Raw genomic sequence first — 26,176 nt, 5'->3', positions numbered from 1 at the left:
TGGCCGGCTGTCCCCGGCCCACACAGGGTGCTGCCTCAGCCCCTCTGTGCTTCTGCCTGTTCCAGAGGCTGTCAGGTTCTCTGGCGCACCCTCTCACCTGTTCAGACTAATTTCCTAAGTTCGGCAGGTCCCGGACCAAGATGGCGACCGCTGCTGCTGTGGCTTAGGTCGCCTCCCCAGCCGGGCGGGCACCTGTCCTCTGGTCCGGAAGGTGGCCGGCTGTCCCCGGCCCACACAGGGTGCTGCCTCAGCCCCTCTGTGCTTCCGCCTGTTCCAGAGGCTGTCAGGTTCTCTGGCGCACCCTCTCACCTGTTCAGACTAATTTCCTAAGTTCGGCGGGTCCCGGACCAAGATGGCGACCGCTGCTCGAGAAACTATTTTTGCAAAGGGCAATGCTTTACAAATATTCATCATAGTCAAACCACTACACTATTACTGTTGCTCTAGAATTGTGACTCAGATGAAAGAAAATTAAACCTTTTTATTACTCCATGCAGGACTTGATCAGTATAGTAGGTGAGGGAGAAAGAATATAAGAGTTGGAAAAAAGGGTGGCATGGTGTCTTCTCTTTCTCCACGCTGAAGGGTTTGCTCCTGAGGAGGCACGAGGCAATAATGCAACTTACAAGACTTAGGTGGCTAACACAATTCACCTGACTCAAGAATCTCAAAGAAATACATGATTCACAGGATTCTTTTCCAGTGTTATATAAGCAGTAAGCAAATTCTGGGGAGAGGAAACTGGCTAGCCAAGTTTCCTGATAGTTGTTCAGGAAGATCCAGGAGTGCAGTTTTTATGCTGAGTTGAAATTTTGGAAAATTTAGCTTTCTCTGAGTCATCCATTGTATTAGGTTCTTGGGTTATTGTTGTAAATGAAAACACCTTACAAAAACAAGGAAGAATCTGTTTATTTTGAATCACAATTCTAGGGTACAGTCCATATCATTGGGAGATCCTAACAGTCCAAACTTGTAAATAGCTAGTAATCTTTTATCTGTGTGTAAGAAGTAAAGAATGCTAATCTTTGGTCCTGAGCTAGCTTGCTGTTCTTTTCTGCAGTGAGGACCTAAGCCCTGGAAATGGTGCCAACCATCTTTATAGTAGGTCTAGTGTATCCATTAAACTACACAAGATAATTTCTTATGAGTATTGCCATAGCCCACATAATATAGATAATTCTTCACAAACATGTTCATAGGTTTGTTTCCTGGATGATTCTAGATTCAGACAAGCTAATGATCAATATCAGCAGCAATCACACCCCTCAGTCTTCTTGCTATAAATTACCATAATACTCTTAGTTCACTGAAGTAGACTTTGGTAGATATTTGTTCTGTGGTCAGACTTCTGTGGAGAGAAAATAGACATTTATTTACATCTTTCCAAAAGTGTCATAGAGTGTTCTGTGTTAAAGCAATTCTGCAAGTTTACATTTTAATGCATTGTCATGACTTGTGCCTAACTGAGGATAAATTTTCTACATGATAGCATCATTGTATCTCATGGTTCATTCATTCAGCTATCAGACATGAATTTCTAACTCTTAAAAACCTTACTAGTTGGGGGTTATACAATTTGATAATTAAAATGTTACAATAGCTCCCAAAAGAACATGCTCAACCTCCTTCTTCCTTTTTTGGACTAGTGAACACCAGCATCCCCTTGTACTCCTGGCTTCTGAAGCCATGTAATACTGGTACACAACCAGAATTGTATATTTTAGTAGACAAAAGAAATTTCTTGGTGCTATACTAACACACTTTTCTTTTAACTTGTAGATTGTTTTGTTTTCATTAATTTTCATTATAATACCAAAAAAGGCTTATGCTACATACTGAGTATAACTATTAATACATATATTAATCAGCTCTGTGAAATACTCTCATATTCTGAAACAAAAGCAGCCTTTTGGATGGCCCTTAAAATGTACGACATTTTTCACTATGATCATGTATTTATGTTTAGTACTTTTATTCTCCAATGATGGAATTCAAAATGAATTACAGTATTTCTCTTATGTAGATATTTCTTTAAAAAAAAGAAACTATACTGTCTTGCAGATAGCAAGATGTTTTTTTTTTTTCTTTAGGTACTTTTATAAGCTTGTAAAAAGTAAAAACAGTCTTCAAATGCTGTGTATGTCCTGACAAAGCACTGTACCAGAATTCAGACAGAAGTCTGCTTACGTTCTATATGACTCATTTCACTCTTAGTCACTTCTGAGTCATGAGCTCCTCACCTGAAGAATGGATACATTTTCCTCTCTGGCTTATTGTGAGGAATAAAGTTATATGTGCATGGATGTGTTAAGATAGGCAAAGAATTAAGGAATTGGGAGAAAGGCAGATTTTAAGCCATTTTATGACTTTCAAATATTGTTATTTCAACAGTTGCTTGTCACTGCTAAGCTGAAATTAAATAAGAACATGGCCTTAAATATGGGGTCTAAAGAGGATCCAACCTAAAGTGTACATGTATAAGAGCAAATTCAACGATCTTCTCCTTCCTTGATGAAAACTAGCAAAAGAAAAACTCATTGTAACATATTCCATGAGACATCTTCATAGTCAACCACTCATTCTGAGTTTGGGTCTACACAGAATAAATAGCTTATCATTAACTGTATATTTGAAACCAAGAGTAATAGAACATAGATCATTTATTTATATCGCTTATTGTATGTCATTTTTATCTCTCAATGTTAAATTTAGTTTTTGTGTCATCTTGGACAACATACTATTTTCATAAACACATCAGCAATGCTTCTGCGGAGGAAGACTCAACGTTATTGGTTTTCTGCTATTTTCCCTGTTCACCTTCTTTCTTGTGATACATATTATTCTTTCTTAGATATCTAGCTTCATTAAATTTCTGTTTATTCTTACATTTGGTTCTTATGCTGTTATTTGTCAGTAAAATTATTCTATATGAAGCATTCTTAATCTTAGGCCATCTCATCCAAGGACTGACACAAGTGTCCAGTTCTTTGTTTAGAAAAAAAAGGTGTATATGTGAGTTTGTGTGTGTGTGTGTGTGTGTGTGTATGTGTGTGTCTGTGTGTGTCTCTGTGTGTGCATCCAGTGCCCATTTTCTGATATCTTCAAGTCAACATGGAAATGTTTTCAGTCCTTAAACGTGTGACTTTACTTGTGATTAGTCATAACATTCCCTGCAAATATGTAGTCAAATATTTCTGCGACTTTTGGATACATACTTAACTCTTTGTTCTCTGAATCTTCATCTTCTAAGTAGGCATGCTATGTTTAAATGAGGAGATAAAGATGACCCTAAACCAAGCCATTTTTAGTTTCTCCTTGAATTTTCTTTGTAAGTCCAAAGCCAGATATCTTGGTACAACTACTGCCAGTGTGGAGGTCAGGTATTTAACCTTCCAAAGAGCTTAGTAACACTGGAGTCAAAGCTGGGAGTTCTTAGAAAAGACAAGAGTTAAGGCCAGAAGGGACAAAGTGAGAACACATAATACTTAGAACCTCAATGATGTGAGACTGTATAAAGAAAAAACAACAACAATGACAACAAAAACAGTCAGTTCTTATTAAGGATGTGGTGCATGCTGATAAAGCAGAGTCTAGTTTCAGTGTGAGAAAGAAAGGAGATTTTCCAAAGTGTTGGGAAACACCTTAAGAGATCAGAGGATTTAATAATTTATTAAGAGTTTCTTTTTTTATGGGATGTTCTAAAGATTAGATTAGGAGATTACAAATTACATAATAAGATTAATGAAAAATCTCTGTTTACTCTGGAAATGAAATGAAAACAAAAAGATTAGAAGATACATAAAATACATTCATTAAAAGGTAGAAATGAGTAGACATTGCTTCAAAATGGAATGTTCTGCTATTCTACTACTAGATTCTAAGCGAAATAAAGTTATTTGAAATCAAGACTATTTGAATAATTTAAGTTTTTCATACTTTTGGTTGCCACTCATTTGGATTGACCAGAAGAAATGAGTGTTATGGGGAACAATCATGTGTTGACTTGTTTTCCCGCCAAGCCAGTGTATTAGTTTTTACTCACCAGAAAACATGGGCTATGCATACTGACTCACTTTCTATAATTTAAATGTTCTTGTAGTCATTCTCAAAAAAAGTTCTTTCTTCTGCTGTGATTTTTCACTTTGACTGATAAGTAAACTCAGCCTTTTTATTTGTCACAGTTATCTAGTATATATGATAACAAGTAGGAATGTTTTCATAAGTCAGACCCTATATACTCTTGTGACAACTATCCACAGGCTGGAGATCTGGAAAAATAGTAGTAACTCAATATAAAGGGGCAGACATTTCATAACAAGAAAGAGAAATAGGTGTAAAAATGTTAAGTACTCCTATGCATATCTATGTTCAAAAGTTGAAGAATCTGGGTTATTAATAGTTGTAGATGATAGCATAGCAGAGTCTGATTTCTTTATGTGTGACAAAATGTTCTTTTATCAGTCTCCTCTTTCCATTCTATCAGGATCGCTGTCTACAGAATGATGTCACATTTATTTAGGTGGAATGTCTTTCTTCAAATCACTGAGCTATACTTGATCTACTGTAGAAACACCATCATATGCCCACCTGGAGTATTCTGTACTAACATCTTAGGCCTCACTAAATGTATTCAACAACCACAGTGAGTCATCATTTGTTTTGTTTTGTATAAAAATGTTAATTTTGTGGATGACAACTACTTTTGTTTAAGCTAATCCTGATGATTCACCCCCTCTCCCCCCCCCCCCCAATTGTGTTGGTGACTTTCTGGATTCTCTGATTATATACAGAGAATGTATCATAAGAGTGAGCATCTGGAGGAGATATTGAAGGATCATGAAAATTTTGCTAAAGAAGGTGGAGAGGTGTGGCAATTCAGATATTCATCAAATAATCACTTGTTTTAAAAGTTAAAATGCTTCTTGTGTACAACAAACTAGTCCTCTTTGCCATATATTTCATGTATAGGTAAATTCCTATTCAACTATCCTAGATTTCTCTTTCTCTAAATTATAGTTTTCTGACTATTCTTACACTATCCTAATAATTGAACTACAACCTGTTATCTATGAATACAAATCAAGATTCTTGTTCTTATTTGTATGCATAAATTGCTGGTGTATTACTGCATTTGAATAAATAATTTTTTATTTAAAAATCCTCTTGCTACTTTTAAGAATTTCATAGGAAATGACCTTGACAAGCAGTGGGGATGAGTTCATTTTACCCTATCTGTACACTCTGCGTTTCAAACCCTTTATCTCCAGGAGTCCTCATTTGTAGGCTGTCATTATCCAGAAGATTCCCTATGCCCTTGATCATGAGGAGAAAGGTTAAGCATCACTTCTAAAACAGAACGTTCAAAAACTTGATAAAAGACAAATAAAGTCAGGGATCATTAATCATTATCACACAAGAAAAACTGGAAAAAGTATCAGAAATTCAGCATTTTTTCTGTTTCTTTTCTCTTTACTTTTATAACTTGAATAAGTTAAAACATCAGGGTAAACATTTTCTGAGTTACTAAAGGCTTCCATAATGAAAATTTGGAATATATATGATTATTTATTTATTCTTCATTCATATACTATATCTCAACAACAATTTCCCATTCTTCCCCTCCTACCAGTCTCCCATTCCACCTTCTCCCTCTCCAAGATCCATTTGTTCTGTTTTCCTTCAAAAAAGAGCAGGTCTCTAGTGATATCAATTGAACAGAGAAAAGTAAGTTCAATAAGTCTAGGAACAACCTTTCTATCAAGACTGGATAAGGCAACCCATAAGAGAAAACGGAAAAAAAAAAAAAAGTCAGGCACAAGAATCAGATATATTTTCCAATTCCCACTGTTTGGACCCCTACAATAGTACCAAGCTAGACAACCATAACATATATGTAGAAATCCCAGCTAAGACCTGCACAGACTTGTTAGTTGTTGTTTCAGTCTCTGTGAGATCCTACAAGCCTTGGAAAGTTAATTCAGTGAGTCATGTTCTTCTGGTGTCCTCCAGCCCTCTGCCTCCTACAATCTTTCTATCCCCTCCATTATGTGGTTTCCCCAGTTCCACTTAATGTTTAGGTGTGGTTCTTTGAACATGTTAACATCAGTTTGTGGATGAAACCTTTCTGATGATAATTAGGCTAGGTATAGATCCATGAGTATAACAGAATATGATTAAGAACCATTTCATTGACTTTTATTTTATTAAATTTTTTCCCCAGGCATGTTTGGTTCTGTTCTTGTTCTCAGGAATATCTAGCCTCTTGTTGTTAGCCATCCAGGCAGTGATAGGAATGTTATGCACCATGATTACCTCAGCACATCTTGCAGTGAGGACAAATTGTGGGTAAAAGTTTTGTGACTGGGTTTATGTCCCAATCCTCACATTGAATTCTTACCTGGTTACAGAAAACAGCAGTTACTAGAAGACTTTGCTAGGGTCACCTCTGTAGAATCAGAGGAGAAACATTTAAGCAGATGCCTTAGTCAGGGTTTCTATTCCTACACAAACATCATGACCAAGAAGCAAGTTGGGGAGGAAAGGGTTTATTTGACTTACACTTCCATACTGCTATTCATCACCAAGGAAGCCAGGACTGGAACTCAAGCAGGTCAGGAAGCAGGAGCTGATGCAGAAACCATGGAGGGATGTTCTTTACTGGCTTGCCTCCCCTGGCTTGATTACCAAAACCAAGATTACCAGCCCAGAGATGGTTCCACCAACAAGGGGCCTTTCCCCCTTGATCACTAATTGAGAAAATGCCTTACAGTTGGATCTCATGGAGGCATTTCCTCAACTGAAGCTCCTTTTTCTGTGTTAACTCCAGCTGTGTCAAGTTGACACAAAATTAGCCAGTACAGCAGAATATTAAGAAAAATAACCCCTAGGCTACATAGTTGATTTAGAGGAATATATAAATCTGGGAATTTAAGAATGAGACATTGTTAGCACCATGGGTGTGGGTGTACTTGTTTGCTTATGCAAAGTACCTGAAAGTTTTACAACCACTTTGGAAATCAATTTTGTGGGTTTTCAGAAAATTGGGTATGGTTCTACCTCAATAGCTAGATATACCACTTTGGAGCATATACCTAAAAGATGTTCTGCCATACCATAGGACACTTGCTCAACTATGTTCATACCAGGTTTATTCATGGTAGAGAAAAACTGGAAACACCTCAGATGTCCCTCAACTGAAGAATGGATAAAGTAAATGTTCATTTCCACAATGGAATACTACACAACTATTAAAAATAAGGACATAATAAAATTGGTAGGCAATTGGATGAAACTAGAAATGAAGAATGGATAAAATAAATGTGACACAATCGAATACTATTCAGTTATTGAAAACAAAGACATCATGAAATTTGCAGGCAAATGGTGGAATGAAAAAATATCATTCCAAGTGTGGTAACCCAGACCCATAAAGACATGCATGGTATGGACTTACTTATAAATAGAAATTAGGTGTAATTTACAGGATAAACAGGATACAATCCACAAACCCAAAAGAAACAAAGTAACAAGGAGGACCCAAGGAAGGATGCTTAGATCTTACTCAGAAGAGTAAATAAAATAGACATCAAAGGTAGACGGAGAGGGGGGAACTTGGTGGGAGAGGGGATGAAGAAGAGAATGGGTAGGGCGATCAGGTATAGCTAGAAGATGCAGGAGAAGAGATGAGAGAGAGAGAGAGAGAGAGAGAGAGAGAGAGAGAGAGAGAGAGAGAGAGAGAGAGAGAGAGAGAGAGAGAGAGAGAGAGAGAGAGAGAGAGAGAGAGAGAGAGAGAGAGAGAGAGAGAGAATGGAGAGAATGGAAATTGCTGCAGGGCATTTCTGGGAGGACTCAGAGACCTTAGACAGAGGAGTCTCCCAGGAGTCTGTGGGGAGACATTGGCTGAGACTCCTAGCAACAGGAGATATAGAGACTGAAGTGGCCACCTTCTCGAGCTAGGCAGGACTTCTTGTGGAGAGAGAGAAACATCAACTCACCCACAAAACTTTGAACCAAATTTTTTCCTGCTTACAAGATATGCAGGGATAAAGATGGAGCACAGATTGAGGAAATAGCCATCTAATGACTGGCCTAACTTGAGACCCACCCCATGAAAAAAAGGTAACACGACATTATTATGGATATTCTGCTATACTTGTAGCATAGTGTCGCCTAGAGGCTTGATATGCAGCTGATGGAAATAGATACAGAGATTCACAACCAAAAATTATGTGGAGCTCATGAAGCCCTTACTACTTTTGATGATGGTGTTATAAGTAGTGAAATAAACCCTTTCCTTTCCAAGTTGCTTATTGCTTTATCACAGCAATAGTAACCCTAAATAAGACAAGCTGGTGCCAGAAGTCAGGTATGCCATATCTGAAAGTTTTAGGGTGGTTTGTGGAACCACTTTAGAGCTTTGGGTTAAAAGAGCCATCGGGTGTTGAGAGCTCAGAGTATTGCTTTGACATAGTTTTGAAAATAAGAATGTTGAGAGCAGTGCAGATGGTGGGGCCCTGGACCATTTGTAGGAAGAATCTTGTGTCCAGTCTGTTGGAGGTGTGATTTACAGGAAACCAGAAACACTTAAAGTATAATCTTCTTTGTATCACTGTGACAATTGATACTGATTAGCTAGAACTAAGAAATTAGTGGTGATTAACAACAGATGAACATCATTGAGGTAACATTTCCTGGGAAGTATTTTCTAAGAGTTATAACACTGATGCTATATTCCAGATGTAGTCTAGTGTAAGAGTCACTTAGCTAATGCTGTTTTTGAAGACATGAAGGGGTCATGGAAAATAGCTGAGACTTATCTATTTGAGAGTCCTGAAAAGCCATTGTTGAATGGATAGACTCAGCAGCATTTGAAGGCTCAGAAATGAGGAAGTCATTCAGAGAAGTTGAGGCTGGGCATCATGAAAAGAGCTCAGAAGAGTTGAAAGTGCAGCTGTGTTGTAATAGAAGGCCCCAGAAGTTTTAAAGATGCCAGCATCAGAGGGGGAGAATTTCATGATCAGGTGTGGAAGGACAGGGAAGATGGCCATGACAATGAATGGAGATCTGCAACTGATAGGGGTTAGGAAGTGGGGAGCATCTCTTCCTCTTCCTGACCTTACCTGTGATTCACAATCTTGGGATTTTGAAGATACCACCTCCTGGAACCAAGCAGGAATTTCAGTGGAGTGATTCAGACACTAGTACACTCACAAAACTTTCAACCCAAAATTCATCCTATCTAAAAAAATGCAGGTGCAGGGGATAGAATAGACACTGAGGGAATGGACAACCAGGAAAACAAACAACAACAACAACAAAAACAAAGACAAAGACAAAAATTTGAAACAGATCCCATGGGCAAACACTGAGCCCTGACACAATTAATGATATTCTGTTATGTTTTGTAGACAGGAGTGTGTTTTCATCTAAGAAGCTTCACCCAGCAGCTGACTCAGACAGATACAGACACCAATAGTCAAACAGTAGATGGATCTTGGTGACTATTATGGAGAAATAGAAGGAAGGATTGCATGCTATGAAGGGGATAAGAACTCCACCAGAAGATTAACAGCATCAGCTAACCTGAACACTTTCAAAATCTGAATAACCAGCCACAAAAACATAAATGGACTGTACTTATGTCTCCCTGAACATATGTAGCAGATGTGCAGCTTGGTCTTCATGTGAGTCCTGAACAACTGTACCAGGGTCTATCTCAAAAGCTATTGCCTGTATATGGGATATAATTTGCTAGCTGGAATGCCTTATCTGGCCTCAGTGGGAGATGAAGGGCCTATCCTCAAAAAGACCTGAAGTGCCAGGGTAAGGGATAGTGTGTGTGTGTGTGTGGGGGGGGGGATACCTGCTCAGAGGAAAAGGAGATGGGGGATAGGGAAAGGATTGTGGGGATGGGTTAACTAGGACAGGGGCAATGAGACAGATGTAAAGTGAATAATTTAAATATATAAATTAAATAAAAAAAGAAGTGGAACAAGGATCTCAATATAAAAGCAGATACACTGTATCTAATAGAACAGAAATTGGGGAAAAACTCCGAACACATGGGCACAGGGGAAAAGTTCTTGAACAGAACACTAATGACTTATGCTCAAAGATCAAGAATCGACAAATGGGACCTCATAAAACTGCAAAGCTTCTATAAGGCAAAGAGCACTGTCAATAGGACAAAACAGAAACCAACAAATTGGGAAAATACCTTTACCAACCTTACATCTGATAGAGGGCTAATATCTAATATATACAAAGAACTCTAGAAGTTAGACTCCAGAGAACCAAATAACCATATGAAAAATGGGGAACAGAGCTGAACAGAGAATTCTCAACTAAGGAATACCTAGTGACTGAGAAGCATCAAAAGAAATGTTCAACATCCTTAGAAATCAGGGAAATGAAAATCAAAACAACCCTGAGATTCCACTTCATACCAGTCAGAATGGCTAAGATAAAAAACTCAGGTGACAGCAGATGCTGGCAAGAATGTGGAGAAAGAGGACCACTCCTCCATTACTGGTGGGATTGCACGCTGGTACAACCACTCTGGAAGTCAGTTTGGTGGTTCCTCAGAAAATTGGACATAGTACTACCTGTGGACCCAGCAATACCAACCCTAAGCATATATTCACAAGATGCTCCAATGTCTAATAAGGGCACATGCTCCACTATGTTCATAGCAACAATATTTATAATAGCCAGAAGCTAGAAACAACCCAGATGTTCCTCAACAGAGGAATGGATACAGAAAATATGGTACATTTATTTACACAGTGGAGTAACACCTCTTAAAAACAGTGAATTCATGAAATTTTTAGGCAAATAGATGGAAGTTGAAAATATCATCCTGAGTGAGGCAACTCAGTTACAAAAGAACACACTGTATGTACGCCCAGATAAGTGAATATTAGCCCAAAAGTTCAGAATATCCAAGATTCAATTTACAGACCCTATGAAGCATAAGAAGGAAGACCAAAATGTGGATGCTCCAGTGCTTTTTAAAAGGGTGAAATTCCAAGTATATGTACATTTCATCAAATATGTTGGAATATATGATCTTTTCTCCCTTCTTCCACTCTACTAACTCTCTGTCTCTCTGTCCCTCCATCTCTGTCTCTGTCCCTGTCTCTCTGTCTTTGCCTCTCTCTGTGTATGTTTTAGCCTTTCTCTGTCTTCACAAAAGTTGATAGAGTTCACACATGTTCATTTAGGCTGCAATCAATATTTATCATTACTATTCCTTTTATTTTGTTTCTAAATCATTCAAGTACTTACTATAATGAGGATTTAAGTACTAGCCTAAGGCAATACAGATATATCATAAATAAGAAATTAGTTCCTGTGAGAAGAACAGCCCATTACCATGCATGAGGTGACTGATCGGTCAGTCTTAACTCGGATAAAATAAAGTTACTCTCTGCTATTATCACACAGCTGGTGCTATTTTACATTTTCAATCTCTCACCTCAGTAGCACATGCATTAAGTTGGTACGATACGGAAATTAGTATAGCCATTGTGCAAAGATGGCATGCAAATTCTTGAAACATTCTATAATATTTTCCAGAACATATTGTATGGAAAACTATTATTTTTCATTAAAAAATTATATTCTTAAAATTTACTATTGGCCAATGCACCGAAGGGCCTAATCTCTGTAGTTCTTAAGGCCTTTATAACCAAACCACTACTTCTTCAATAGAGTGAATTCTAGACTGCCCCAAAAATCAAATATAACAGAGTTCTAGATGAACCATGCAGGAACGACCAGTAAATGGTTGTCTAGATTTTGCAGTTCTTTTTTTACTCACTGTTTACATTTTGTGTTAGGTATTGTTACTTGCTTTTTCCTCCTACTCTTACAAATCCTATTCCTTCCCATACAGGCAACAATATCATGAGTGAAGTGTGGAAACTACCCATTGCCCAGAAAAGAATACTCAGAACACAGTTCTAATCCTAAAGCTCCCACCTCATATCCAAACTCTCCGTTCCAGCACCACATGGGACATTTCAGGTGCAACTCTTAACTATCTAATGATGAGCATCCAAACTGACAATTCTTGGGTTCTATGGGACATTTCATGTTCAAATTCTAAAAAATTTCTACTATATGTAAGGAGCTTAATTTGATGACATTATTTCTTCATGTGTTCCCTCCCATGCCTCCCAAGAGCTGAACCCATCTGAAGAATACAAAAAAACACCCACTGTGAGTCTAAGGTGGTGTATCACAAAGACACTGGATAGACCTGTTCTTGAAAGGAGAGACAGCCACTGTATATATCAGCCTTTCTAATAGTATTTGGGGGCAGTGTGTATCTCAGATACCAGAGGTATAGTCTCAGGAGAAAAATCAGGTTTATATTACACTGGTAGAAATTTACAAGAGCCAATAACATGAGCCCATGTGAATACACACCATGATCATTTAGATGCTGAAGGAATACTGGGAAAGAAGATGACTGCTCATGGTAAAACACAAAACTATTGTAGTCCTGTGGTCAACTATTGAAAACTCAAGAGAGAAATTCAGTTTGGGAACATGTTAGAATGTAGGTAATGTGTGATGCCACATATCTGAAAGCAAACTAGTGAGAGAGTTTTTCCTTTCTCCACACTCTCCTATGTCTGGCTCAAGTTATTCATTGATTCAAAGTAAGAAAATTGAAAAGAAAGAAGTTCCTGCCTTATTTTCCTAAACTGTAACATGTGGAACTAAATTAGATAGAACCTTCCATTTAGGAGGTATGGTTTTTCACAAATGGGAAATAAAGATTTGTTAGTTAATTAGTGTTATTAGATTTTACAGAGTGAGTAAAATAATTCTGTGTTATAATAAATGTTTTGGTGTACAGTATCTGACAGTTTCCTTAGAAGCAAGATGAACAAGGGCTCATATGCAGTTCTAGCAACTTACTTTTCTCTTTTCTCTCTCATCCACAAGGCTATTCCCTAGGACACTGGACTTCCTGTTCCCTAGGATACTGGACTTTGTCTCTCTGCACTCTTTGAACCAAAGTTCTTCCTCAGTTCTGTAAACATCCATATACATTACAATGTTATGAAAAATGTTTGTGTGCTAAATGCTTTAAAAGTTAAAATTTTCAATTCATACGTCATAGTTATATGTTTGGTTTTGTCTCTTTTCCTGGATTTCAGATACAGCTCCGTTTTCACTGAGTGGTTATGATGGGGTAAGTGGGCTGTATCTTATGAAGAATGTCTTATCTCACTAGGACTTTTATACCAAGAATTCCATAAACATGTTATCTCTGTATAGCCAAGGTCTAGGTAGCTATGGCTCATCAAGAGTTTTCTATGTAGACCTGGTTAGTTTGGTTCTCAGTGATAAGTGACTGCCGTAGTTTCTCAAGTGCTGGAAGTAAAAGTGCATGCCCCCATTCCATGTGAAAGCATAGACTTTATCAAAGAATAAAGAGATGAAGGAAACAATGTCTTCTCCTATAATATATGTTTGGTCAAAGTTCTATAAAACTTCTAATTATATGTTTGGTTGTGAGGCTGGCCTTTAACAGCTAAACCATCTCTCAAATGCAAGGACAAAGAGTGGAGCAGAGACTGAAGAAAAGGCCATCCAGAGATTGCCCCACTAAGGGATCCATCTCCAGACATCAAATCCAGACACTATTGTGAATGCCAAGAAATGCTTGCTAACAGGAGCCTGATATGTCAGTGTCCTGAGAGGCTCTGCCAGAGCCTGACCAATAGAGATGTGAATGCTCGCAGACAACCATAGGACTGAGCACAGGGACCACAATGGAAGTGTTAGGGAAAGGACTGAAGAAATCAAAGGCATTTGTAAACCCATAGGAAGAACCCCAATCAGAACCCCAGAGCTCCCAGGGACTAAACCACCAACCAAAGTGTACACTGTGGAGACTCAATGCCACAATGTAGGGGAATGCTAGAGTGGTGTGGAGGGAGTGGTTGGACAGGTGGGGGAACCTCTCTCATATAAGCAAGGGGGAGGGGAATAGATTAAGGAGTTTGTGGAGGGGAAACTGGGAGAGGGTAACATTTGAAATATAAATAAATAAAATAACCAATAAAAAACCAAACTCCTAATTATAATCCTACCATTTAAAATGTGGGTTGTTTTGTTTTGTTTTGAAAATTAAAGATTAGTTTCCAACTTCTGGTCAACATGTTTTCAAATATTTGTTTAAAATTCAAATTTATAAAATTGTCCTGTATAGACTCCATATTGTGTTTTGATTCACCTATTCAAAACAATTAGATTATTCATATTATATTGGATTTAGAATGTTAAAAAACATCCATGGGTGGTACTTGTAGTCCTGTTGTCAACTTTTCAAAGCACAATGAAGAAATTATTTTTTAGGTGAAATGATAATTTTTGTCTTCAGCGTTTTAAAAACAATACACATATATATTCACTTTACATCCCAATATTAACTTCCCTCTCCTCCTAGTACTCACTCAGGCAGACAACTCCTCCAGTACTCACTCCCACCCTACAGATGGCAAGTCATTATAGGACTAGGTACAATTATGCCAGGCTTCTGCTTTAAAACATGGCAGAGCATCATTAATAGTGACAGGAATTCATTCTTGCCCATGGGATGGGTCTCAATTTGGCCATTCATGGGTGGCCCATATCCTCAGTCTCTGCTCTATCTTTGTAGGCAGGACACAATTTTGGTTGAAGGTTTTGTGGGTGGATTGTTTTTCTCATCCCTCAACTGAGAGTTATGCCTGTCTATAGGAAGTGGCATGTTCAGGAACCATATCCCTCACTTCTAGGAGTCTTAGCTACAGTATCCGTGACAGACTTCCCGGGGCCTCCTCCTCCAGTCCCATGTCTCTGGCATATCCTAGACATTGGTAACCTCACTGACCACTACAGATTTCTGTTCTTTCTCTTTATTCTCCCTAAACTGATTCCTCACCCACTCTCCTGATTATTCCCTCTCTCAGTCACTTCCATCCTTCCATCTATCTCTGATACATGTTTTATTTTCCCTAATAAGAAAGATTCAACAATACTCCTTTGGGCCCTCCTTGTTATTTGTCTTCTTTGGGTATGTGTCTTAGAGCACAACTATCCTGTATTTTATGAATAATATCCATTTATAAATGAGTATATGCCATGCAAGTCCTTTTGGATCCTAGTTACTTCACTCAAGATGGTATGTTCTAGTTACATCAATTTGCCTACAAAATTCATAATGCCCTTGTTTTTAATAGCTGAGTATTTTCCATTGTGTAATGGACCAGCCACATTTTTGTCATGCATTCTAAGTAGGGGAGACACATAGGTTGTTTCCAGTTTCTAGATACTATGCATAAAGGTGCAAGGAATATAGTAGATCAAGTGTTTTGTGGGATGATGGAGCATCATTTGGGCACATTCCCTGGAGAGCTATATCTAGATCTTGAGTTAGAACTATTTCCAAGTTTCTAAGAAACCATCAAATTGATTTCCAGAGTCTTTGTACAAGTTTGCACTCCTACTAGAACTGGAGGAGTGTTTGCCTTTCTCCACATCCTCACCAGCATATGCTGTTCATTTAGGTTTTGATCTTAGTCATTATGATGGGTATAATGTGGAATCTCAGAATCATTTTGATTTACATTACCCTGATGACTAAGGACATTGAACTTTTCTGTGTTTCTCACCCATTAGAGATTCTTCAATTGAGAATTTTTATTTTTAGCTCTGTGCCCCATTTTTAATTGGGTTTTTTGGGTTGTTGATGTCTAACTTTGAGTTCTTTACATATTTTGGATATTAGCTCTCTGTCAGATGGAAGGTTGGTAAAAATCTTTTCCTCATCTGTAGGCTGTCCTTTAGAACATAGATCTTTTATTAACTTATGTATATGCATATATAGGTACACATAGTATATGCATATGTATGTATGACATAATATATGCATATGTACCCAAATGTTCATGTAGCTAGAATTTAATATGCACCAAAGACAGCAAAGTAAGCTAAATAAGAAAGGTATGAGGAAGGACTGAAGGCAGGCAAAGAAGAAATAAAGTCTTTTTTCCTATTCTAATTCTGTCATGGATATTTTTCAATTTTGATGATGGGTAAGTGACTATAACACCTTTTACTGTAAATGTAAAATCAAATATGAAGTTCTATAACTTCAGACAGACTATTCTAATCAAATAGAAGTTTATTTAGATATCTAGATGTTGGGCATGGTTAATTTTAATGATATGTTTTGAATTGGCATGATTTACCCAAATTTTTTAAAAAGTAAATTAAGAATAAAAACATCTATCTTGGAACATAAAGGAATTTTATTGTTACACTTTAATTTTGAACTATTAATATTTTAATTACACTTTCTTTTGTCACAGAAATATAAACATTTTATAAATCTCTTCTCTTCATTCTGTTATGATGAAAAATTCTTGTCATCCTCTTATACTTCAGTAATTAAGTATTCAGAAAATTAATAATGAGAAAATTAGAGCTGGAGAAATACTTCAGAAGTTAGAACAGCCTATTTTTAAATTTATTTATTTTTATTTTATATATATATATAGTTTTTCAAGACTGGGTTTATCTGTGTAGCCATGGCTGTCCTTCAACCCACTCTGTAGACCAGGCTAGAAATCTGCCTGCCTCTGCCTCCCAAGTACTGGGATTAAAGGCATGTGCCACCATTGTCTGGCCTGAACACCATACTTTTAAAGACGTGTCCTGGAAAGTGATTTCATATATGTTGTTAAGATACCCATAATATATTAAAATGTGGAAATAAAAAATGTATATTTAAAGTAAGAATTCCATTTTTTCTGGTCAATTCATAATTTCATTATTTCATTTTTCATGTCCAAGTTCTGATGATAATAATTCTTTGGATATAGTCAATATCTGTGACATCAGTCTCCAATTATTGCAACTGCTTTGTGTGTGTTTTGTGTGTTTGTGTGTGGGGTGGTGTGTGTGTGCGTGTGTGTGTGTGTATTTGCTTGTGTGTTTAAATCTATTCCTTTTTGAAATAATTTTGAATTGGCACTGTTGATCCTTTCTTGGTTTCTAGTTTCCCACTCTATGCCAAGGCTAATCAACATGCTAAATTTTATTCTAAGAGAGAAAAAAAGCCTAAACCAGTCTTTTAGCTAAAATTTACTTTTAATGTTTATATTTATATTGTAATAACCCATTGTAGATATAACATCATAATTACTTTTAATGAAATCATAGGTGGAATTCTTTCAGTGAAGAATTGTGTCCTGTTTATTTTTTCATCAACAGCTTACAAAACATCTGGGGCAGAGAAGATGGTCTCTCGAACATGGAAAAGAGTATAGTAATGATATCATAGCTTACAGTTATATCTCCAGGGGAATAGAACGAGCAGAAAATACAAACTAAGTTTATTATTTTATTTCCCACTTTCTATTAAAATAATCTTATCAACCTATTTTGTCTATTTATTCTGGTGATGTAATTTTTCCACTTCTAAAGTTAAAATGAAACGATAATGGTTTTCCCCCTGCTCTGAATTGAATTATGAGGTAATTGATTATGTACACATTGCTTAACTGAAGTTTGTTAATGATCTTTTTGCCTTTATTTTGATGTTTTCTACAACACAGTAATATGTAATAACTGTAATCTGTAGAGAAAAGTATCTAAAATCATATAATGAAGGGTTAAGTATAGCAGCTACCAAAAACAAAAGGAGACCTACATGGCTATGGTTGCCATAGTGTTTTATTTTTTATGTGGCTTTATCATGACATTTCACATAGCTCCTGTAAGTCAATAAGCTCTTTGGGAAGCAATGGCTGTGAGAGAAGATGTAGCGTGCAGCAAATTTATTTTCCATTCCCTTTTATTGTCCCAGTCATACTAGAATGACCCCATTTGTCCACTCTAATCTGCTCACCTCTTCCAGCAAGCTTTTGGTTCTGAAGAGCTAAATCTCATGGAAATGCAATAAGCCTGTAGCTATTATCTGAAAAGTACAATGAAGCTGAGTAACATTTTTCCACTCTTCAAACAGTGCCTCCTTTCGCAAATACAAACTGATCTTTATCCTCCCCTTTGCCACCCTTTCCAAATACACAAAGCCAATCCTGTTGTGTTTCCTAGTATCATTTCTGTTTAGTTGTTTATATTGTCCCATGATAATAATAATAATAATAAATGATAATAATAATTAATAATGATAAAAATAAAAAGTTGAGCTTTAATCAACCAGAGTCAATGTTTAACTTGAATTTTGAAAATAAGAAAAATTGTATAAGGCTGTACTTTAATTTATTCTTTTCATAATATACTTTGATGAGTTAACCCATTTGCTAAACAAAACATAAAGATGAGAAATATCAAAACCCACAAACGGAGTGAAGGACATTTATTTCTTCTGATGAAAAGTATTCTGTACTAGATGGAGTTTGACTTTTACATACTGGTTGGGAAATAAAAATATGAATTAAAAGTATGTTTTCTAAATCTAATGTTTGCGAAATCTTGGTACATAAATTACTAACTTATTGAAATGTACAATTCTTATCCTCTGGATAGAGGTATTCATTCCAATTAACTCACCATGTTCCATGTATTAATCAATTGAAATATCATTCCTCTCTGCTTAGAATATATCCTTTGACTTATAATTATTTCACCTACTCAAATATCAGTCCTAAGTATATTCAAGAATATTTTATGTTAAAAAGCATTTCTTATAACTTTATAATACTCCTCATAAGCTGAATGCAACTCTTCTATTCCCCTTACATTGTTATCTACTGGAAAATTTAGAAGAGGACTTTGGACTAGGTGGTGCTGTGTTAGGATGAGTAGAAGTAATTTGTCTTTGTCAGTTAAGTCTCACATATTTTGATGTAGAACAAAAAGTTACTGAGTCGATTGAAACAGCAACAACTATGTTACTGAATTAATATGTAAAACAGTATTAGCCAAAGGGAAAAATTGAGTGTAAAACTAAATGGAATTTTTTCCACATAGAATAATAACATTCAAATAAGTAATTACATTTTATGATTGTGTTTTATGATTGAATTTTGCTAGACAAAAGCAGAATGCAGAAAAACTGAAGGACCTAAACTTTAACTTAGACAAATAAAAAAAAATTGAAAGGGAGCTAAAGTTTGTATATTGTCAAAACTATAGGTATGTACAAAGCAAATTCATGACTTTTGTCTGCATGATTCTGGATTCCATATGTCAATCATTCAATCACTTCTCCTACAGAGTTCACTTCAGTGTTTGATATGGCTAGCAACAGGCTAAGTTCCAATAATAGAGTAGTGAGTAAGATCATAGCTCATAACTTGTAAAATAATTATGACTATATTCAAGTATGCTTTCATTTTAAACATTTTTCATGAAACTTGCTTTATAAACCATGGATATATTTACACACACACACACACACTTAGTTGGATTTATTCTGTATAGAGGGTAGTGCTCTTTTTAGAACTTAGAGGTTGCTAAGTAAAAAACCCACCGGGGTGGTGGCTCACGCCTTTAATCCCAGCACTTGGGAGGCAGAGGCAGGCGAATTTCTGAGTTTGAGGCCAGTCTGGTCTACAGAGTTAGTTCCAGGACAGCCAGGGCTACACAGAGAAACCCTGTCTCAGAAAAACAACAACAACAACAACCCCTCAGTGTCAGATGAAGGATATTTCCCCATGAGGGGTTATATGGAGACCCATAAAGCAATATGTTTCTTGGTTTTCTCTCAGATGGATAGAGTCTGTTCCTGGTAATACAAAATATATTGAATATGTGACATGGAGAAACCAAGTTTCTATCAACCAAAGATTTTCCTCCTTTCTCGTCAGCTTTCCCAGTTCCAGAAGATGCTAGGCAGGCTGCCACAGAAAAACAAAAACAAAAACAAAAACAAATAAATAAACAAACAAAAAAGTAATCAACCATCTTAGAAAGATGTGATCACATTGAATTATAATAATGACCACCATAAAATATGCCCATGTGTACAATAGTGACATGAAAGTTATAAGGGTAAAAATTGACATTCTTTTTGAGTTTATGGCCCACTATTCAGGAAGAAACATATGCACAGTACTGTAAATCTATCCAAAGGTCTACCACTGATTATACACATTGAAGGGATTAATCTACTACTATTTTTTTTGTTAAAAATTGATATAGTACCTACATGCTGTATAAATTTACAACTCTTAATCCATAGATTAACCCAAGAATGTTCTTTGTTCAATGTACTGTTAACAGAGAAAACCAAAACTGATGAATAGAGTCAGTGTTTGTGTCATGCTCAGCCACAAATGGAAAACCTATATCATATTTTTCTCTCAAATGTCATGGACCATCACAGAAGAAGAGAAAGATCATAAGAGCCAGACCTCTGGGAAGACTGCTCTAAAGCTTTGTTTTATGGAAATTACTAAAACAAGACACTCATCATTTTACATCAGCTAGGACTGCCCATAATCAGTCAACACACTTGGCGGGGAGGTGCAATCTCATGCCCTGAAAATTCTGGGTGATAAACTATTGACAGTTAATGGCTTCCTGAGAAGGAAGAGTAAGTTTAACAAGGATGGTCCCTGTAAGTCTGAAACACTCCAGTGAATATCTACACATGAAGGAGTGTACAGATAGCAGAAGAAGATGCAAAAATTTTGTGTTTGCCTTTTTAACAATAAAATCTAAAGTTGGGATGTTATAGAACATATATGGGAATATTCAAAGTTCACAATAGAAATGTATTTATACGTGTATGGATATATGAAAATGTAATAAAATATATTTAACATATATAAAGGTTAATATTAAATATAATTTTAAAACTAAGCATTGTTATTTTCTAGGACAGTTGAGCTAATACAGAGTTTATATGCTACATGTTTCTCTTTCGTGTGATTGTTCATTTGGAAATAAATGAGATCAGTCAAAAGCTTTTTCTTTATTTCACATTAAGCTGCTTTCATAGCCTTCCTGCAATGCCTGGATCCTGAGGGCCAGAAGAACTTATATATTAATGAAAGAGCTCTGAGCACCTGGTAAGTCTCCATGAGTATTTCCCTGAAGGCAAAGAATGTATATACACATTTTTCTACTCCAAACAGGTCACTTGCAGAGCCAATTCCCTACTGACAGTGGCAATCAGCTATGCTTCCTGTACTATATTCCACAGAGCATCATGTCAAGCTATAATATATCTAGTCATGTGCTTAAGTAAAAGAGCCTGAAGACTAAAATTTGATCTCTCAAGTTCCTACAAGCAGGAGATAGACAATTGTAGAACTAGTGCTTTTCTTTGAAATGAAAATAATTCTTCCTAAAATGGACTACATGTTTAATGTGATTGCCTCTATTTCCTTCTAGACATTCAAGGAGAAACAAAACAAATTCTAAGTATTTTTAGATTGTTTTCTTTTTAACAGATGCATAAAAATCAGACACACAAAACAGCACAAAGCGATTATTCAATGCACATTAGATAATGCTCAAATAAAGGTTACTGATCATTCTGTTTGAATATTAATCATTTTTATAGATTGAAAGCATTTTAATTGAAATAGAATGGCATCACATTTCTTTCCCCTCCCATAGCCCCTCCCAGCTACCCTCCTTCAAATCTATCCTATGGTGTCCCTCCCAATTTCAAGCTGTTACCTGTTTTATTTTATTTTATTTTTAAAAATTTTTTTTCATGTCTGACTCACTGTGCAGGACCCAGTGTCCTACTACTCACACTCCCTAGGCAAATTGAAATCATCATTTTATTCTAAACTTATGTAAAATTAATGACATGGATTCTACATATGAGTGAGTTAAAAAAATGTTTGTCCTTTTGTGCTTAACTTACTTTGCCTATGTAGTTATTCCTATATTCATCTACTTACAGTCTTTTCTATGTTTATATGAATGTTTTACTCCATAGAGTAAAATACATAGACAAATTTTCAGTCAATGGACATTTTAGTTGTTTACAATTCTTGTTTGCTACATATAGTGTTGGAATAATGCATACATGTCTTTGATATATTGATATCATTTGCTTTGATGTATACCCAATAGAAAAATATTGTATAATACCGGAGTTTTATTTCCATCTTAAAAATAACATCTTTTGTTTGCCACAAAGATTATATTGCATTAAATTCCAACTACTGATATGAAAAGATTATCTTTTCTCTATATACATGCCAGCACAATTTTAGTAATTTTGATGATGGCTATTTTTAAAATGCTATAAGATGATTTATTTATTTCTATTAAAATTATTTCTTTGTTTTGTAAGACTATAGTTACATTATTTCCCACTTGCAAAGCCTTATATATGTTCCTTTTTGCTGTCTTTCAAAATCATGGCCCTTTCCCCCACTTACTTAATGTTCATTTGTATGTCTTCCCATGTCTAGGGCTTGTTTTTTTATTTTTTTGTTTGTTTTTTTTAACCACTTTTGTGGGATCATTTTTAAGTTCATTATATACTCGAATATTAACCCTTTCTACATTGAAAATTCTTATCATAAAGGTTGTTATTATGAATATTGTTTACATATCAAATAATATCCCATGCGCTTTTACTGAGATTAACAGGTCTAGAGTAAGAGTAAGAAGTTGTTAAGTGACTTAAATTCTGTTTTTAAGCACTATAATTAAGAGAAAAAGCTGTGTTAAAGAAAATGTAAGATATACTTAAGATCATGTTTGTGGGCTTCTCAAGTGAGAGTTCCCAGACTTAACGTTTATTGTTTCTTTCATAATTTGGAGATGCCTATAGCTATTTTTTTAAAACATATGGCAAAGTTACTTTAACCAGTGAATAATACCTAGATTGAAAAATAAGGTTCTTCAGTGTAAATTATTAGCTCTTATATATTAAGTAATCAACAAACCATAGATCCAAATAATCAGTAGAAATTACCCATCTCCAGTTACTCCATGTGATGGATTAAATACCTTTAAATATGCTTGTCCCAGGGAGTGGCGCTGTTGAGAGGTGTGGCCTTGATGGAGTAAGTGTGGCCTTGTGAGTGTGGGCTTTAATACCTTCTTTCTAGTGGACTGAGAGCCAGAATTCTGTTAGCAGCCTTCAGATGAAGATGTAGAATTCTCAGCTACTCCTGCACCATGCTTGCGTGTATGCTGCCATGTTTCTGACTTGATGATAATGGACTTAATCTCTAAACTTGTAAGCTAGCCCTTATTAAATGTCCTTATAAGAGTTGCCTTGGTTATGGTGTCTTTTCACAGGAGCAAACCCTAACTAAGACACTCCATAAAAGTTAAAATTTCATATTTCCAAAGGGATATTATAGTCTTGAATAATATGTGAAAATTGCTCTGATTCTCAGACAGTGTGTGTAACATCTGCACACACACACACACACACACACACACACACACACACACACACACACTTACAATACCTATGGAGTGGAAATAAGGGTCAGAAATAAGCTTTAAAAATAAAACTAAATAAAATCTAAACATAATAACTAACTTATTTTATGGGATCTCCTTCCTAAGAAATATGTAAAGAAAATTAATTGAAATTTCCTTTAATGCTTTATATATAATTCATAGAGATAATGGAAGATGTTTTCTTTCTTCTAAAGTTTTGTTCTTCTATTGTGAAAATTTCTACTATTATCATCTTTCCTAAGGATTTTCAGTACTATACTTATATTATTAGTTAAAATTGATATATAGTAATTCAAATATATTTTATCATTGATATAAATGTTGAAGTATCGAAGAGTTATAAAAACACAGGTTAAAGTCATACTCAGTTTTAGATTATTTTTAGAAATATAGGTACAAACCGTAGCACTGTGTAACAGATTGAAATAAACAGAGTCTGATAGTATAGGAATATCCATTTAGAGCCTATTTTTTCTTCAGTGTACAACAAATCATATTCACTGAAGTTCCTTTTATCTAGTGTTAGAAGAAAACCCCTACAAGTTCATACAGGTTTTACTGGTTTTTAAATTTTTCCTTCTTTCTTTATTTTTGTTTGTTTGTTTGTTTGTTTGTTTTGTTTTTGTTTTTTTAATTGCTGACCAAGTCAACCTATAAATTGAAGAAGTTGTTTCGGTTTTCATTGTAGATGTTTGGAATCTGTGATGTGACAAAGGCATTGAAGTTGAGGGCACAGCTCTTCAACTACAAGCAGGAATCAGAAAAAACGTTAACTCAAAGTGGATGACTCTTTAACCTTCCAAAGTCCCATGGTAGTGAAACACTTCCTCCAACAATGCCATGTTCTCCAAACCATCCAAACGATGCTTTCAATTGGGAACCAAGTTTTCAAGTGCAAGAGTCTATGGAGGAAAGTCTCATTCAAATTATGAAAGAAAAAAATTTCTAATATTTAAATCAGACAGAATTTAAGCAACTTCTGTACATCTATCAGTAATACAAAACTAATGTTAAATGTAGAACAGTTCATTTTAGAAAGATGTCCCCTAGAGTAACAAGAAAACTGGGATATACATAGAGCATTTGTAAGGGTCAGAAAAAATTGGAACCTGAAACTAAGTAAATGATAGACACCATTCCCAGAAATATTAAGATAACTATTTTGAATTTCTTAGAAAAAAAGTTTTATAATTTCATGAAATTCAAGATGATATCAGAAGATTGCTTGACATTTTCTAACTTATGTTTTTCAATTTATTAGTAAGAATTTCTGTTATAAAGAATCTTAGTAATGACATTCTATCAAAAAAATTCAATTAATTCAAGCTTGTCACAACTACGTACACAATGCTTCTCTATCAAAGAAAGTCAAATGGTGTAAGGAAAACTAAATAGATTTGTTTTCACTATCAAATATGTAAATCTGCTTTATTTATAAGTAAGTTTTCATTTGCTTTTAATTAGACATTTGAAATAAGCATGTATGCATATTGAATCATATTTCAAGAAATACTCTGTGCTCTCTGTTAGTTTAAATTCATCTTATTGTTACCAATTTGGTGGTAAAGTATAATATTTTATTATATAGACATTTTTATATCAAATAAACCATCTTAAAATTCAACCTTTTTCTGGACACATCATTAACAATGTATGGATGAAGGGAATGTTCATAGACTCTCATGACATTCAGATGAACAATTTTTGACAACTGAAATGAGGGGCACTTAGGGGGAGTTGTGGAAATCTAGGACAGTGGAAAATTCCTGCAAATCTCTGAAAAGATCCTAGTGAGAACTTCTAGAAATGGAAGATGAGAAGCCTAAACTAACCCCTATCTATAACCAGACAAGGCTCCCAATGTTGGGCCTGGGACACCAACCCATCCACAAAATGTTTAGCCCACAATATGTTCAGCTTGAAAGATCTTTAGGGTGAATGTTGGCTCAGACTTTCTGAAAGCAGCCAACCCATAACTTATTCTACAAGGAGTCCTAAGCCAAAAGTTGGAGCCCATAACTAAAACTACCTGAATGGCCAGGAATCTGAATCTGAATCTGGATGGCTCAGAAACAGGGCAAAACCAGATACAACTGACCTCCCACCCACCCAAACACACACACATGAGAAAAAATGTGAATAAAATGATTTCTAGCAATTTGGATTTATACTACTAGATCAGTGCCTAGCCCAATAGTCATCAGAGAGGCTTATTCCAGCAGCAAATTAGAAAGATCCATAGAACCACAATCAACAGTTCAATAAAGCTCAAGAAACCCCACCACAAGAGGAAAGGGAGGACTGTAAGGATCAAGAGGGACTGAGTACAACAGAACAGGACCTAAAGAACCAACTAAGCACAACTCCCAGGGGGTTGACAGACTGAAGCAGCCAGTCATGGAGCAATCATGGGTCTGTGTTAGGTCATCTGCATATATCACATGGTTGTGTAATTTGGGGGTTTTGTGGGACTCTTTGCAGTAGTAATATGAATGTCCTTAACTAGTTTTGTTTATCTTGTTGCATTGCCTCAATCAGCCTTGATATGAGGATTTGTGTCTAATCTTAAGGCACCTATCATGTTGCTGATATCTCTGAGAGGCCTGATTTCTTCTGAAGGGAAGTAGAGGAGCAGTGGATGTGGGGAAAAGGGGACATGGGGGTACACTGAAAGGAGTGGGGAAAGGAAAGGCTGCAGTCGAATTGTATTGGATGAGAGAAGAATAAAGAAAAGGGACAAAATAAATTGTCAAAGAAC

General features: G+C 35.9%; 1 long non-coding RNA gene across 1 annotated transcript in view; it reads left to right on the top strand.

Annotated features, from left to right (window-relative positions):
* The window catches only part of Gm30092 (predicted gene, 30092), an 89,746-nt gene extending 64,704 nt beyond the window's left edge, over positions 1-25,042 (top strand). Inside the window, exons 2-3 of the long non-coding RNA NR_168595.1 lie at positions 20,963-21,044; positions 24,107-25,042. This is a non-coding gene — a long non-coding RNA (predicted gene, 30092). The remainder of the gene's footprint in view (positions 1-20,962; positions 21,045-24,106) is intronic.
* Positions 25,043-26,176: the final 1,134 nt, after the last annotated feature.

The sequence above is a fragment of the Mus musculus genome, chromosome 4 (assembly GCF_000001635.26).
Source record: "Mus musculus strain C57BL/6J chromosome 4, GRCm38.p6 C57BL/6J".
Taxonomy (NCBI): domain Eukaryota; kingdom Metazoa; phylum Chordata; class Mammalia; order Rodentia; family Muridae; genus Mus; species Mus musculus.
This window is presented reverse-complemented; position numbering and strand designations above follow the sequence as displayed.